General features: G+C 32.2%; 1 long non-coding RNA gene across 1 annotated transcript; it reads left to right on the top strand.

The window, feature by feature from the left end:
- Positions 1-6,508: 6,508 nt before the first annotated feature.
- On the top strand, positions 6,509-7,169 carry LOC134795025 (uncharacterized). Its single transcript, XR_010144763.1, has 2 exons — positions 6,509-6,614; positions 6,960-7,169. It is a non-coding gene; the product is annotated as an uncharacterized LOC134795025 (long non-coding RNA).
- Positions 7,170-12,055: the final 4,886 nt, after the last annotated feature.

The following is a 12,055-nucleotide window of genomic DNA, read 5'->3' as shown; positions in this document are numbered from 1 at the left end:
TTTACATCTTTAGTTAAGCCTTTCCAATAAAACCTATCTTTTAAATATTTTATGACTTTATAAGCCCCTTGATGTCCCATTTCTAAATGTATTTGCTTTATGACTTCTTCTTTTAATACTTCCGGTAAATAAATCACTTTTTTATTTACCTTTTCTGGTTTAAAATATAAAATTCCTTCTTCCAAAACACATTTTTGTGCTATTCTTCCTAATTTATCTGTATATTCTTCTTTTCCCATTTCTTTAATAATATCGCCAATTACTACGTCTTTTTTTTGTAAATCCTTTATTTGTTTTAATTGACTCAATAATTTCTTGTTTACCCCTACTTCTGTGTATAAAATTTCTGGTAATTTGATTTTGTCTTCTTGTAATAATTCACTTTCTGGTGGATATCTTGATAATATATCGGGGACAATATTCTCTTTGCCTTTAATATGTTGTATTTCGTATTGAAATTGTTCTAAATAATTTATCCAGCGTGTTACTCTTGAATTATATAATTTCCAATTTTTTACAAACAATAAAGCTTTATGATCTGTCTGAATGATTACTTTAGTTCCCCTTAAGTATGTTTCAAATTTTTCTAAACAATTTATTACTGCGTAAAATTCCTTTTCTGTTGTTGTATAATTCAATTGAGCTCCCTTTAATGATTTACTGTGAAATCCTAGTATTTTTATTTGTCCGTCCTGAGATTTTTGATATAATAATCCTGCTAACCCTATACCAGATGAGTCTGTTTGCAAGTAAAATTGGCTTTTAAAATCCGGATGATGTAACTCTAATTCACCAAGAAATAAGGATTTTATTTTATCAAAAGTTTCTTGTTCTTTAATTCGCCAACTCCATCTTTGATTTTTCTTTAATAGATGACACAAAGATTGAATATGTTCATTATAATTTGGTATGAACCTTCGGTAAAAATTACATAATCCTAAAAATGCTCTTAAGTGTTTAATTTTTTTTGGAATTGGAAATTCTTGTATTGCTTTTATTTTGTCTGGATCTGTTTTCAAACCTTCCGTTGAAATAATATATCCTAACATTTTCACTTGTTTACATAAAAACTCACATTTTTCCAGATTGCAAGTCATTCCAGCTTTTGCTAACCTTCCCAAAACTATATTTATGTGTTCTAAATGTTCTTCTAGGCTACCTGTTGTAATAATGGCCAAATCGTCCAAATAATTGACACAAAACTCTCGCACATCATGGCCCAAGATAATATCCATTGCTCTACTGAAACTTCCTACTGAAGTTTTCAATCCTTGTGGTAACACATTATAAACATAAGATTTCCCATTGAAGCTAAACCCCGTGTATTTCTTACTATTTTCCGTTATTGGAATTTGAAAATATGCATTATTCAAATCAATTATACTTTTATAATTTGCTCCATGAAAGGAATTCATTACATCTAATTGCATAGTTGGTTTTTCTGTCTCTGGTATCATAAATTTATGTATCTCTCTAGCATCTAACAAAACTCTAATTGACCCATCTTTTTTTAAAGTAAAAGTTAACGGACTACAATAAGGAGTTGAAGTTCTACTAATGATACCTTGTTCTACCATTTCTTTCAATTTTCCTTCTACTTTCTCTCTATAAGCATAAGGCACTGGATAAGTTTTCTTTACCACAGGCACATTATTTTCCATTTTAATTTCATGTTCGTAACAATTAGCCCTCCCTAATTTAGATTGAAATAATCCTTGATATTTGTTCAATAAATCCTCAAATTTCTTTTCCGCATGACTTTGTAATTCACTTCCTATTTTATATTTAATCTCCCTATTTTCTTTAATTTCACTATCTTTTTCTATAATATTCTGTTGCTGCATTTTTGATAAAAAATCTATATCATCTTCTACATTTCGAAAACGTATCCATCTAGGTTCATCCTCATGGTTGATTAAAATCCCTCCTCCCCTCTTTTTTAATTTGATTGTTATTTCATTTTCTCTCATCCAATCGAATCCAATTATAATTGGCATGGTTAAATCCGGTACTATAAGTAAATTAATTTCTATAATCGCATTTTGTATTTGTATTGGTAAAACTGTAGTAAATTTAACATCTTTACTTTTATGACCCGCTGCAGTTTTGATTTGAAAAGGCTCAACTGGCATTTTCGGTAAATCGGTATATCTTCCATTTAATACATTCCAGAATTCTTCTGATATACAAGTGATATCACTTCCTGTGTCTATTAACCCTATTACATCATAATCTCTTATTTTTAATGTTATTTCTGACCTAAAATAGCCTTGTTCTGGTTGTTCACACTCTATTTCCTCAAATACAGAAGCAACTAAAATACATTCCCTACCTATTAAATTTATTTCTTCTATTTTACATTTAATTCCAGTAATTATATCTTTTAAATCTATTTCTTCTTTATATCCTAAACCTACTCTATCTACCTGACTTTTATCTACTGTAATTGGTTTCTTTAAACCTCTACCATTTTTCCCTAACTTTTGTCCTGGTTTCCAATTCATATTAAACATCATTTGTAAAACTTTGTCCCCCTTTTGCGAAGCCGATCTGGGGACCTGTTCATCAGCTTCTAACAGTTTTCCTGTTCTTCTAGTTCCTCAGTTAAATTTGTTTCTATCATATTTACTTCTGTTGGCTTTTTATTATTACTATTCTTTTGAGAATTTTCCGGTCGTTTCCATTGTGTATAATCTTGTTGAATTTCTTTCCTTTTATTTAATCCTTTTGTTCCTAAATAACTAGGAAAATTCTGTTTATTCACGTCATCCATAGATCTAAGAAACTCTGCTGTTCCTATTACTGTATTAATTTTTGTGGTAACAAAAGCTTGTTGAACATAACGAGGATAATGTCTTATAATATCTGCTACTAATTGCGTTTCCGGTATCTTGTGTACCAACATTTTTGCTCTTCCTATTAATTTCAAAAAATAATCCAACATTGTAGTATTTTGTTGCTTTTCCCAAATTCCGTGCACTATATTGCGACGAAGCTCATTTTGCTCTTTTTCTCCCCAATATGTTGCCAAAAAATCTGCTTTAAAGTCTTCCACTGTTTCCCAACGATCCTTATAAATTCTAGCCCAATCTCTAGCACCATCTTCCAAACATTCTTGTATTATATCTAATTCTGTTCCATCATTTGCCGTTTTTTTTCAAATAACTTTCTAGATCTTCCAAAAAGTTTATCGCATGCAAATTATTTCCTTTTCCAAACTTAGGTCTTTCTAAATTCAAATTTTTTATATTATAAATTATATTTCGTTTTTCTTCGGTTGGTATACTAAACTCACTAGTTTTTCTCTGAATAGAGGATTTTGTCTTATTTACTATAGGTTCTTGTATTATTTGATTGGTTGTTTCATACTGATTTTCTTCATATGGTAGTTGTTCTATTTCCTGGTTATTTTGCTCAATTTCTATTTCTGTTTCTCTTTGATTTTGTGTTTGCATAGCTTGAATTTCAGTTTTCATTTGCTTTAATTCTAATCTCATTCTTCCCTCCGTTTTCCTGAGTAAATTTAAAATTAAGGCCATATTACCTTTTTGTGTTTTAGGTTTCTGTATAACCCTTCCAATTGGGCTAAGCTCTTTTCCCGATCTATCTTCATTATCTCTAATCATTGTTTCCTTTTCTTTTTCAGATTCTGTTGTTACAACATCTTTGGCCCGACTTCGTGTTCCTATTGTCTTCATTTTCTTCAATTAAACTTTGATTTTGTTTTTTATATTTTTTTGTTTTATTTTATTCTTCCAATCTGTAACAAGGCACTTAGTTTTTTTTTAAATCTTTTTTTTTTTAAATTTTATATTATATGTTTTTTTTTAATATATATATATATTTTTTTTTTCTTTTTTTTTATTATTATTTTATTATTCTAAACTGCATCCAGACACTTGTGTTAACCAAAGTTGCATTTATGATCCCATTCCATTTATTTATCATTTGCAAATTATTATTTCCAATTACCACTGGAATGGAAAAATTCGGCAGTATGTAAAATATTGCTTCATATATTATTCCATCTATAATTATTGGTAACACAGTTAAATGTCTAACTTCCTTGCTAATTCCTAACATTGTTTTTAAACAAAATGGTGTTATTTGAACTCTTGGTAACTTCGGATTCTTTTCCTGCAAGTTTTCCCAAATTTTCTCCGATATGTATGATAAATTACTGCCATTATCTATTATACCATTTATTTTCTTATTAAGTTTGTAACTTTGAACTGCTTTGTTTTCCATTTTTTCTTTTTTAATTATGTTTCTTGATTGTTTTTTTTTTTTTCTGTAACAATAATTCAAATTTTTACTTTGATTTTTTTTTTTTTTTAATAATCTCTTTATCTATTCCCTTTCTCATTTTTGTATAAATTTGACCAATCAAAGCTTAAAATAAATCTTCATTTCTATTTTAATAGATTAAATCACTTCTATACTTTTGTTTCTTATTATTTTTATTACATATTAAACACTTCCTATACTATTCTGTCATAACAAAATTAAACGCAAGTATGAATTATCAATGATATGAAACAAAACGCAATTGTCTTGATGCCATTTTGTATCTTGTTATCTATGGTACGTTTCCTATTCCATTCTCGCCACATTAAAACGTCAACTTGAGATTGTATTGACTTCAGTGTGTCCCTTTCTTTTATCGTACTGAAGAAAGAGTCGTGACTATTAAATTAAATTTTGGTTTACGTATCATGGTGATATTACCGCTTGAAAATTATGTCCTACTCATACAAATGTCAAATGTCGTAATGGAGAAATAAAAGTTTCTGTTTGAATTAATATTTGTTTAAAGTGTTAAAACGTTTGGGAAAAACAAGTGAGTATACTTTTTAGAGTTTGAATATTGCTTAATTTTTAATAAATCCGCATAAATAGTTGTATGAATTTATGTACGTTGTTCCTAACCTTCAATGATTGGTTTTTGTTTTGATTCCAGATTCAAATATTATTTACATGACTACAATACGATTTTGCAGCAAGCCATGAACGAAATAATATCTATTTTACTAGGATAATGATAACAAAATTCTGTCTTAGAAGCTAAAATGACTACAGAATCAAAATTGTGAAAATTACCGGTACATATTTTCTTTCATTGTAAAACATTATCTAAACCGAGCTATTGTAAATATATTAACTGTTTAACCTCATAAATGAATTCCCATTAATAAACAAGCTTTATTTTATTTCTACCACTCATACTTTTGCCTTTTATAAACTTGTTTTGTTTTTCAGGTTATGCAACCTATGAAAACTTGATCCGCTAAAGTGTGTGTCTAAATTGTGCTTCAACCAGCATAGTATGGAACAAATGGAATTTACTTTATGTAAGTACAAAATTATCTATACCTCTTGTAAGTGATTTCTGAGTCAAGAAAACTTCATAACGTCAAATGTTACAAAAGGAAACATCTATGTATATCTGATTTTATATAGCATGTAACAACAAAAAACAATATAATTGTACCAAGACCAAGCTGTTAAAAATCAAACGATATTTTAGTATGACAAGATGAACTCTATTGTTCATTATTTTATTAAACCTCATTACCCTATTCTGTTATATGGACTGTTACCCTATTCTATAAAATTCCTACACTAAACTGAATCTAAACTCTTTGGTTTTGTACCGATTTAAAACACCTTAATCATTTATTTTACTACATAATTTCAGATCAATAAAAGCTGATAGAACATCCATTCGCCGGCGCCTCAAGCTTTCATTCTGAAAATAAACATTTTGGAGATCCTGTTCTGTGCTAATGATATCAAGCCAAAAACGCCCTCTATCATCACGCTAACAACTTTGTGCTGACAACACCTCTCTCATCGCTCAAATGACATCAAGCTAACAACACCTTTTCGTGTCAATACAAGAATCAAACATGTAGACCTATATAAAGAAGCAACTACAATGGTACTGCTGATGCAGTGCAGCAAGAACACAGACTAAAATAATTGAAGCAACCTAGAATGGATAGATACATCTACTGAAGGATAAAGAGAATAAATAATTGAAGCAACCTAGAATGGATAGATACATCTACTGAAGGATAAAGAGAATGTTGCGCTGCTCCTGCTTCCATGAATCCTGTTTATAGTCACGTGACTGCTTTCCTTCTTCAAACCCATTGTAATCTGCGCTACCTTTTGCCTACAAAATGTGGAAAGTGACTAAGATTTTAGCCCTTCAAGCTACGCCATCATGTTGTCGAGGTCGACTCTCCACATCTTCCTGATTCAAACCATTTAAACAAAAGTCCTGTGAAACTTGGCAAGGTACTGTCGACGCCTGAGCTACAAACAGCTGATCTGAGTTGGAGGGATGCGAAACGCGAGGTAGGAGTGAGGAGAGGAGGAGGATGGTGCTGTCTCACAAAGGTCCGCCGTATCAATGAAGCTCCATAGGACGACAACAACAACAATCTGTGAAATAAAATGCTAACAAACGCTTATCAATGACGCAACGCACCTGTGTTTCAAAGTCAGAACAAACGCAGCGACAGAAATGAAGATGAATAAAATGACTTAACTAAAAGAAGAATCATAACTAGAATGTTCAGAACTCAAGTTTGATGTAATCCAAAAGGGTATTAAACATTTTTTTTTTTATTATTATAAATATAAGTTAAAAATAAACATGTATGACCGTATGCTCTATCAATGCTATTAAATCTAACTGATTCTAACATGCATACATACATTCTTACATTTTTTGTAATGACTAAATTTGAACTAGTAAATAACTGTCCTTATGCTATGTATATAACCAGGAAATGGCAGAAAATTACTAACTGAATTCCCCCTATAAACTGTATATTTGAAATCTTTATTTCCAAACTTATTACTCTAGTTTTATGTCATCTGTTAACCAAATACTGAGACCACTTAACTCAAGCAATAAACATTAATTTAATTTATTTTTCTGATTTCAGAATGTATTGATCAACAAGGCTGCAAAAGGAGCAAACTCGTCTGTTCCAGTATGATCAGCCTAAAGTCTTCTAACTCGATACTACTACAAGATGTCAAATCTACAGACCACTAAAGAAGAATTTATTTTATATGTTATGCAATTAATGATGTCTGTAATATGTGACTGAAATTTGTTTTCTGAACATCAATAAAAACGATATTTTGCATTATTCCAATCCCTATACATTATAATTTTGTGTGCTAGCCTTGATAACTGTCTGGCATTATAATAATCAAAGCCTGTAACTTTACAAATACTAACTTTTCCAACCTTTGTAATTCTTCCACATTATGTATCTAGATTTTACTAAATAACTGAATAGAAACTGATCTAATGTGGCAAATGTGATAGCATTTACTGATTATTTGCCAATTAAATAAATAATGCTCAAGACTAGTTTACAAAATTATCATTACCCAGTATGAAACGTGGTTCCCAATATATCTATCTGTCCATAGACATGTTCATGAATATCCTAAATATGACTGAACAAATTTTGATAAGACTGGCCTAAAAATAATTCTTTAGCAAAGTTTAGGTATAACATAAAGTTCATGCATGAAGTATAGAGCAGCACAGAAGCGCGCGTCAATAAGCAAGGGCTCATTGATGTGGAGCATAAATAATTGTGAAGTTTGAATGGCCAATGCAGCCCATAAAATGGCATTATGTTTCCAATGCAGACCCCTATAAATAAGAGCAAATTCAAGGCAATTACTAGCTTGCTAGTCGTATGTAGAGTCGTATGTAGAGTCGTATGTAGAGTCGTATGTAGAGTCGTATGTAGAGTCGTATGTAGAGTCGTATGTAGAGTCGTATGTAGAGTCGTATGTAGAGTCGTATGTAGAGTCGTATGTAGAGTCGTATGTAGAGTCGTATGTAGAGTCGTATGTAGAGTCGTATGTAGAGTCGTATGTAGAGTCGTATGTAGAGTCGTATGTAGAGTCGTATGTAGAGTCGTATGTAGAGTCGTATGTGGAGTCGTATGTAGAGTCGTATGTAGAGTCGTATGTAGTCGTTTGTAGAGTCGTATGTAGAGTCGTATGTAGAGTCGTATGTAGAGTCGTATGTAGAGTCGTATGTAGAGTCGTATGTAGAGTCGTATGTAGAGTCGTATGTAGAGTCGTATGTAGAGTCGTATGTAGAGTCGTATGTAGAGTCGTATGTAGAGTCGTATGTAGAGTCGTATGTAGAGTCGTATGTAGAGTCGTATGTAGAGTCGTATGTAGAGTCGTATGTAGAGTCATATGTAGTCAGAGCTATACATAGCTATACGTTGAGTGGTTTTCATGTAAAGAGTCGATGACGTATGTCCAGACTACAGACTAGTATCAGTAGATAGGAAGCGCCATCTTAATCTTGTGGAATCGATGTGTTTGTGTAGGTATACACAATATACAACGCACGTGGATGGACGTGTGAGACTTTAATGCACGTGGATGAACGTGCCAGACTTTAACGCACGTGGATGAACGTGTGAGACTTTGACGCGCGTGGATGAATGCGCTAGACTTTTATTCCAACTTTCATAATAGTAGTTTATGTGACTGCTACATAATGAAAGGCATTAAAATACGAGTGTGGGTTTATGAAACGAATGAAATGAGTTTCATAATAGTATCACACGAGTGTTTTAATGCCTCATTATGTACAGTTACATACACTGCTTTATCTACACACATATTATAAACTTTCTATGATATATTCACTAACCTCATATTACAACCGACATTGGGGCACTTTCCTCTCTGGCGGAACTCGCGGATATGAGATGGCGTCTCCGAAATATCTTAATCGCACATTTTACACGAAACTTTTGTTATAGTTACTTTAAAAACAACAAAACAAATTATTTTTTACTACAAACTAATTAAAAGATAAACAAATGGCGGCAAATGAAAACTTTTTTCACGCCTGTCACGCATCCGTAGTTTTTTTTTTTATTCAGAGACAAACTAGAGTCGGGGTCGATTACCATATCGTCCGATACCAACTTACAAGCGAGATTTGTCAATATTGTATGCAATTGACATTTGATTTCGAATAAAACGTCATCTCGACTGATATTAGAATAGGGGTCAAATCAAATTGCTTTTTTTTTCAGAGATGTTCGAAATTGCTCAATAGCCAACGCACGCAAATAACAGCGTTATAATGCCTACTCAAGCGCAGAGAGCATTGTTGGAAGCAGAGCGCGCAGCCTATGGCAAAACTAAGGAGACACTCAAAAAAGTGCTAGAGAAAGAGAAAAATCTTTCTCCTAACATCGGGAACCCAGAAGACAAACTATGGGATGACACAATTATAGAGCGAGACTTTGACAAGATTCAGAAACCCACAGATTGGACAGTTTCAGATAAAATACTAAAATTAAAATCCTTTTACGTCACATATTTTGGTTACTCAAACAACCCCACCAACACAATCTCTCTATTTAATGAAGTGATAGCACAAGCCCCCTCCTTTTCAGATGATGGCGTGAGGTTGTTGGAATTCGACCCCAATGGGACAATTCCACTCCCCAAGTACAATAACACAGCAACCGACGAAGACGATTACAGCAGATTCAAGACTGTGTTTGAGGGGCTGGCTGAAAGAGAATCAGACATCCAAGTCGAGCCGGAATCTAGACAAAGCGCCAGGACGGAGACCACACTCTTAGACGCTCAGGGGCCCATTCAGGCATCTCCCCCCAACCAAGCCATTCAAGACACGGCCATTTCCCCTTATACAGCCACCAAGTCATTCTGTTCAACAATAATAACCATGTTTGAGAGTATCACTCAAGCTAACGAGGCAACCGAACCCACATCCAAAATTTTAGCCTCTCTCCATCGAACAGCGGTATTCATGATCCTTGTAAGCATGAGGAGACTGGTCAAATCCCCCACAGAGTTCTCTGCCATATTTAGAAGGGGTAACATTCACAAACATTACTCCGATATGGTGATAGACCCCATCACATTCGATCTCCCTCCTCCAGGACCAAACATAATATCTTCCCTTGACTCCATTCTCTCATTAAACCCTCCTGGAGGAAGAAAATTAATGGTAATGGTATTGAGTCTGTACCTCTCTGCATGCAAAGCCACATCTCAGGGAGAAGAGGAAACATTTATGGATAGGAAGAATGTGGGTCTTCTGCCCATTCTGAAGGCAACCTGTATGACACATCTGGCAGGGGTCGGACTTAATTTGGCAACCCTTTTCTCCGCCGTCGACATTCTTTACAACGGAGACATCTCTGCCACTTGTGACATGCTTGCCTATTCTACAGTTAGAAAGAGTATTCATAAGTACATTGCTGTGAGGGGAAAGCAAGCGGACTTGCTTGCGAACATTCCTCCAAAAACAGTATTTCTGTTTCCATATTGTCGGATTCTAGACAACAAGTTTCATTCATCACTGTCAGCAAGAGGCAATGAACAAGCTTGCTATCTGATGGCACAACTTGTGGACAAAAAAAAAAAAACTTCGATCTATTGGAATTTCATTACCAAATCGATTTTGATATAGTAATGAAGCTATTACAACATTTTCACAGATAAAAAATTTGCTGTAACAAAACAGTTTATCGTAATGTGGGCCATTATTTACGGATTTTGAAGGCATCATAGAGAGTTTATGATATGTGTGTAGATAAATATATTTACAACAATTTAAAATAATTAGTCAACCATATATCAGTATAATTTAATCATAAAAACATAATAAACAGTAATAATAATAAGCAAAGAAAAAATTATAATATTTCTACACGTCTATTACTAATATGTTGAGTTCTCATCTGAGTGCAGTTTAGATTAAAACGGTATGAAATATCATATTATGTGTGTTATACACGAGTTGCTAAAATCCTAACATTTTAATAATACTTTTATATTCACAAATTAAAAAAAAGAGACGAAGGAATTAGATACCGACACTTGAATAATAAAGGAAACAACGATTATCGCTCGTTCGTAAATATAAAATTACATGTAATGGAAATCGATACACGCGTAGATTAATGATACCTGTTTTCTTAATGTTCAACTTGAACTTGGCTGGGCGCGTGAGCCATAGAGATTAGACATTCATAATGTAAAATATATATAAAACCAATGGTTATTACTGAGGAATATACGGTAAATTCTCTGCAAAAGAAATAAAATGTTGTTATGTTTAATTCATAAGTAAAGCTTTTAAATTTACACGGGAAGTCATTTCTTCCATTATTTCAATCACCATAGTACAACATCATTATGAAGTTTTATATATCAAATAATAATTGATAAGGTGCTTCGCTTTTAATATACTGTCAAACTGTTCAATATTACTTGACAATTAAACATGATTATTATGCATATGTGAATTTACATATTTTTATATTCTAATACAGTGTTCGATAATCGATAATTCATAAGAAAGTCCCATTTATTTGAATGTCAATTTCAATACAAGTTATAAAGTTACAAAAATTAAATATATCGTTTTTATTTAATGAGGCTTCAGAATACGGTCCTTAATTTGTCTTACTTTAATTATTTACGAATATCTCGATCTAGTAAAATAGTATTATAAATAATATGCAAGATAAACTGTATTCTATATACCCACACTTTATTGTGTCCAGGGTTTTATACGTGAATTATAACAGTAATAATATTTTCCTTGTGACTAACGAATTAATTTATTAATAAGTCTTATTTTCGTATAGCCAGAATAATTTTAATAATAAACATACTCCAAGCATACATACATAATTACATGCATTAATTGTCGAATCTGATTTAATTAGTATTATCATTAATAAGTCTTTAGATATGTCCGAATAAGGAATTAGGATAACAAATGCACCGTAATACCTATTAGACTTTAGTTTCCTTAAAAAAAAAACACGACTATAGCTGGAAATTAAATATTTGGTATTCAAACTCAACTACAATAATAAACTTGTTGGTTCAGATAAAACCTGTTGAAAAAAAAACATAGTATTTCTTAGTCACTTTGTAACATGAATATTCTTCGATCTAGATTCGCTAAGAGTATTGTTATAATGACCAAATACTTTTA

This window comes from Cydia splendana, chromosome 11 (assembly GCF_910591565.1).
Source record: "Cydia splendana chromosome 11, ilCydSple1.2, whole genome shotgun sequence".
In the NCBI taxonomy this organism is placed as follows: Eukaryota; Metazoa; Arthropoda; class Insecta; order Lepidoptera; family Tortricidae; genus Cydia; species Cydia splendana.
This window is presented reverse-complemented; position numbering and strand designations above follow the sequence as displayed.